Source organism: Chrysochloris asiatica, unplaced genomic scaffold, assembly GCF_000296735.1.
Source record: "Chrysochloris asiatica unplaced genomic scaffold, ChrAsi1.0 scaffold00081, whole genome shotgun sequence".
In the NCBI taxonomy this organism is placed as follows: domain Eukaryota; kingdom Metazoa; phylum Chordata; class Mammalia; order Afrosoricida; family Chrysochloridae; genus Chrysochloris; species Chrysochloris asiatica.
The window spans coordinates 12,741,582-12,746,845 of record NW_006408599.1 but is presented as its reverse complement, the minus strand read 5'-3'; the positions used below and the strand labels follow the sequence as shown (position 1 = coordinate 12,746,845).

General features: G+C 39.2%; 1 pseudogene; it reads left to right on the top strand.

The window, feature by feature from the left end:
• The first annotated feature begins 857 nt into the window (after positions 1-857).
• On the top strand, positions 858-3,128 carry LOC102814456 (annotated as a pseudogene).
• Positions 3,129-5,264: the final 2,136 nt, after the last annotated feature.

Here is a 5,264-nt window from a genome sequence, read left to right as displayed (position 1 = left end):
GAATCCTCCTTATTTATTGTTTGTTTAAGGGATGCTGCCTGTCTTAGGCGGTCAGTGCAAATTCCTCAGTCTTACCAGTCATTGAAACTCATTGCAGCATGGCAATGGCTCTGTCTTAAGTTGCCGAGGTTCCAATAACCCATTTTTTCCATGGGCAAAAAATAAGGTGTGACTAAGACCAATGGGTTACTGGGAAGAAAAAATCAAATTTGCTTATACCATACATTAAAATACATCCCAGATATTTGTTGGATTGAAATGTAAACAAATAAATAAAAATAAATGCACAACAATTTGATCTTCATTTGCTAAGATCTTCCTATGCATATGTACAAAGACAAAAACAATAAAAGAAAAAGGATTGATATATTTAACTGATTAAAACTTTTTAAATTCCAGAAAGTAAGAACATCTAAACCAAATTGGACGTCTAACCATAAAATGACCAAAATATCTGTATTATATATGGCAAAGAGCAAAGAACTTTTGAAAATTAATAAGAATAAAGATAGAAGGGTTTTTATTGTTGTTAAATGTTGTCAAGTCAGTTCTGACTCATAACAACCCTGTATAGGGTTTGTGAAGAGCAACTGGTGGGCATGACCCACCAACCTTTTGGTTAGCAGGCCAGTGCTTATCCTAGAGCACCACACCAGGATTCCTTTCTGCCCCTCATAAAAGGGTAATAGATGTAAAAAGGCAGTCCGAAAAATACAACTTCCAATAAATGTATAAAAATATTCACCTTTGCTAATAGTAAAGTAAATTCAGATTGAAATAATATATCTTCTTCCAACAAGTCAAAGATTTAAAATGCTTTGTATTGATGAGGAAGGATGGAAATTGGAGCTTTCAGGATGAGGCAGAAAATTGGTGGACTAACTGCTCTGAGCGTAGGTGAAATACGTTCGTATTTGCATCAAAAATCTCAAAGGCAGCTCCTCTGGGAACACTGTCTAGAAGTATTCAAAGTGGTCCAGGATCTGACCTCCTGTTGTAGGTTGTCCTACAAAATAGCCTCTAACAAAACGAGGCTATCCTGGTAATAGAATTATTTATCTTTATACAATTCTATTTACCAAGAGGTTTGGTAAAACACTAAATCTGCAAGCAGTGTGTGCCCAGGCGGACTTCATGGGGTTTGTGCTGTGAGACCTAAAGTTCTCATGCACTTGTCCAAAACAACAACAACAAAAAACATGGCAGCAGGGCCTATGGTGGCTCCGTGTGTGCTAAATGTGTCTGTGACAGGATCAAGCATCCATTCCTTACCGAGAAGCAGAAAATCATTGTGAAAATGTTGAAGGTACAGAGTCATAAAGCTAACTTAAAAAAAAAAGAAAAAGGTTTTTGAATAATAAAAAAATCAAATGTCTTGTTCTGTTGCTGTTTTTATTTTTTTTAAAACATCAAATTCAAGTGTAACTTTTTCACCCAGCAATTCTACTGCTCCACTTTTGTTTGGAGGAAATAATCATGGGTATATGCAAATATTCTGCAACAAAACTATACATTACAGTGTTTTTTTATATAATGACAAAATAAATGGAAACAACTTAAATGTCTAATACTGGATAATTGGTAAAGTAAATTATGGTATATTCCCACAACAGAACAAATCTTCTATAGCTATTAAAAATGGTATTTAGATCTAGTCTTAATAACAAGCAAAGATGTTCAAATGTTATTATTTAGATAAATAGAGCAAATTACAAAAGTGTGACCCCATTTCTATTTAAAAAAAAAAAGATGGCATACCTATAAATTTACAAAAGAAAAATATAGAAAATTATACTAAAATATCAATAGAGATTCTCTCTAGGGAGTGAGGTTTCTAATGATTTAGGTTGTTTTGTTTTATGAATTTGCTTATCATGATTTATCTTCTAAAATATCTCAGTTGTCTACAAAAACATATCTAGGGAAATCAAAGTAATAGAGTGATTTTATAGGATGCAGACATAGCAGTACTTAAAGGGAAATTCACAACTTTAAACAGTAATAGCATCAAAATGAGAAAAAAGCCAAGAATGCTATGTACTAGAAAAGGGACAATAGCAACCCAAAGGAAAAATGGCAAGAATAATATAATAAAGACTAAAGCTGAAGTAAATAAATAGAGAACAGAAAAAGATGAAATTAATAAATAAAGCCTAGCTCTCTAAAAAGACTAATAAAATATACAAACCTCTAGCAACTAATCAAGGAAAGAAAGAATACAATCAAAACAGGGAGAGAATATAAGCATCAATACAAAAGAGGACACAGATAAGGAAGCTCCTTGCACGGCTTCGTGGTAAAACATTAGAAGCAAATTAATGAGAATGGATAATTTTCTACAAACATAAGAACTATCAGGAACCTCAAAGATTCACCTCTCTTGTACAGTAATTACCCACCAAGGAAGCTCATGTGGAATGCCCTTCTTCTGTCAAATGTCTCTAAGGGTCAGCTTTCTTTTCTGCTCAGCAAAATAAAAATTAATCAAACAAACGCAGAGAAAGGAAAACTTCTGTCAGAAGCTCGATCAAGTGTGTCAAGATGGGCTTCAAAATATTCTAAGACACGTCCAGGATGCTGGGTAAGATGACATCATTTGACAGAGGTAGAGATTTCCTTCCAAGCCACAAGCTAGTGCAACCATTTCTGAGGCACTGGTCTTCCTGGGGTCCCTTGGGTCACACACAGTCTCTTTTATTTGGCAAGATCTTAGACTTTGGAGCATGCTTCTAATGGAGCTTTTGTGTCCAGGCACACTCAGATCTGGTGAAGCTCCAATCTTTAAAAACAAACCTTCCGTGGAAAGACTGTGTTCCCCAACTGCTTTGAGGATTGCCACCATTATAAGCCCCTTTGGCAATCGGCTCCATACTTTAATGACCAAGAGCCTTGCCCCACAGGACTCACTGTGTTCTGCATGTGCCACCATTTGAGCATGAAAGTAAAAATTGAAGGAGCTGTGTGTTTTCCTGTACATTCGTTGCTCTGACATTTTCTAACTTAATCTGAGCCCTCTGTAAACATTAGCAGATGTTCATAATCATAGCTGCAGAGGATACCTTGAAGTGTGTCTCTTTTAACACCTATCTGCAGGAAATCACTGTGGACGCCACAGCCTGGTGATGTGACTGATTAGATGTTACCTGAGTGTATAGCCTAGTGATGACCACCACACTGTATTTGATTGGAATAAGAATTTGTCACAAACGATTTCTATTTAACAAAGACTAATGTGGCACTAAGGAGCTCTGGTAGCGTAATGGTTATGAATTGGGCTGCTAACCTTAAGGCCAGCAGTTCAAAACTACCAGCTGTTCTGTGGGAGAGAGATGAGGCTTTCTGCTCTCATAAAGATTTACAGCCTCAGAAACCCTGTTCAGGGTCACCACGAGTTGGAACCGACTCCACAGTACTTAATAACAACAATAACAATGTGGAGCTGGTTCCAATCCACCAGCCACTATGAGTTAGAACTGACTTGATGGCACTTAACAACAACAACAGTTTCAAAATACAGTCTCAGAAAGGACAAAACATTGGATCCTTCAGGTATAATCTGCTCCCCCAAAGCCATCTATTTCCATGGAGCCTGAGGTAAGGATCTCTGGTCTTATTCTTTCTCCATCTCATCCTGGCTGCGGCATCTGAATGGGTTCACACGGTATGGAAGCTGAGAGAGACTGGGAAAATGAAATCCCTGCTGCAGAGATGAGAACACAGAGTCTCACAGAGGCACAGAAACCCTCAACTATTCAATGAATCAATACAAATGACCTCTGGGGAGAGAGGGGCTTCCCATCAGCACTTTGCAGACAATCTAAGGTCCTATTCTTAGGAAACACATTTTGAGACAGCGATCTGCATGCTGATGATTTATGGGAGAGTAGTCTTGTGAACAGGAGTCTCTGGATAGTGCCAATGGACCTAAGAAGCTTACAGAATCATTCAGGTTGTCATTCCTGGCTCCTTCAGCACTGCTTGTTCCTTGACTCTGGAAGTGGGACACACGTTTCCTCCTTATTGGCTCCTTCCTGGCTTTCGCATCGGACACACTGACCCAGATCACAAACAACTGTGCGCTTCCTCCCGGCTCTTTGGCAGGACCTGCTGTCTTCAGTGCTGTGTTCACCAAACCTTACATTTGGATGGGCAGACAGGAAGTTGTCCCAGCCAGAGAGCTTTGTGCTTGCAGATGACAATGTTTCTGCCCTTTCCTCAGAGGTGTCCTTGGAGTCTGGCCGTGGCCTAGAGGCTCTTCTCTGTCCCTGTGCGTAGGCTCATGTAAAGGAGATCATGGTGCTGGGCTCTGCCTGTGTCTGACTCCCCTCCCGCCATTAGAGCTTCTTGTGGCTCCTGCCTTGGAGTCGGCAGACTGGAAACAACACAGTGGGAGCTCCTGGGGGTGATGGGTCTTTATGTAAATGGTGGTGGTGGTGGTTGTGTGCCATTAAGTCGGCTCTGACTAATAGCAACCCTGTATAGGGTTTCCAACACTGTAAATCTTTACTGGAGCAGAAAGCAACATCTTTCTTCCATGGACCAGCTGGTGGATTCAAACTACTGACCTTTCTGTTAGCAGCCCAACACATAACCCACTATAGTAACAGCACTGATATTAATAAAATTCTTACCAAAAATAAATAATGAGATATAAGACTTCTATACTAAAAACTTTAAAAATTGCTGAAAGAAATTAAAGAAGACTTAAATATATGGAAAGACATCCTGTGTTCATGGATTAGAAGATTTAATATTGCTAAGATGTCTTACAACCCAATTGAGTAATAGTTTACATGGGAGAACATCAGCTTTACACCATCATTTCAATGCAATGATTACAATCTCCTCCACACATCATCATTCAACAGTATTTGCTTCCATTCCCTGTTTATTTGATTGTTTGTTTTGTGTGTGTGTGTGGGGGGGGAATGTACACAGAAACACTCAGGAATATTTAATAATTTAAACAACCAAAGGGCACATTCTGCAAGCCTACCTCCTGGCTGCCAGCACCCAGTCCCTTTCTTGCCATGAGTCCAGAGTCCTCAGCTGCTCCCTCTCTCCATGTCTTCATCTCTGCCTTCATCTCTGGTGTCGCTGCTTCTCTGGATAGGGTCCCACACCCTGCTTGTGTTCTTCTCTCTTGATCATCCTAGGGTCTTCTGGTTCTGTACTATAAGATTAACTACTACCCTCTTTTTGTTACAAAACTTCTACCTTTACAGTTGTGACAGTTAATTAGTCATGTTACTCACTACTGAATC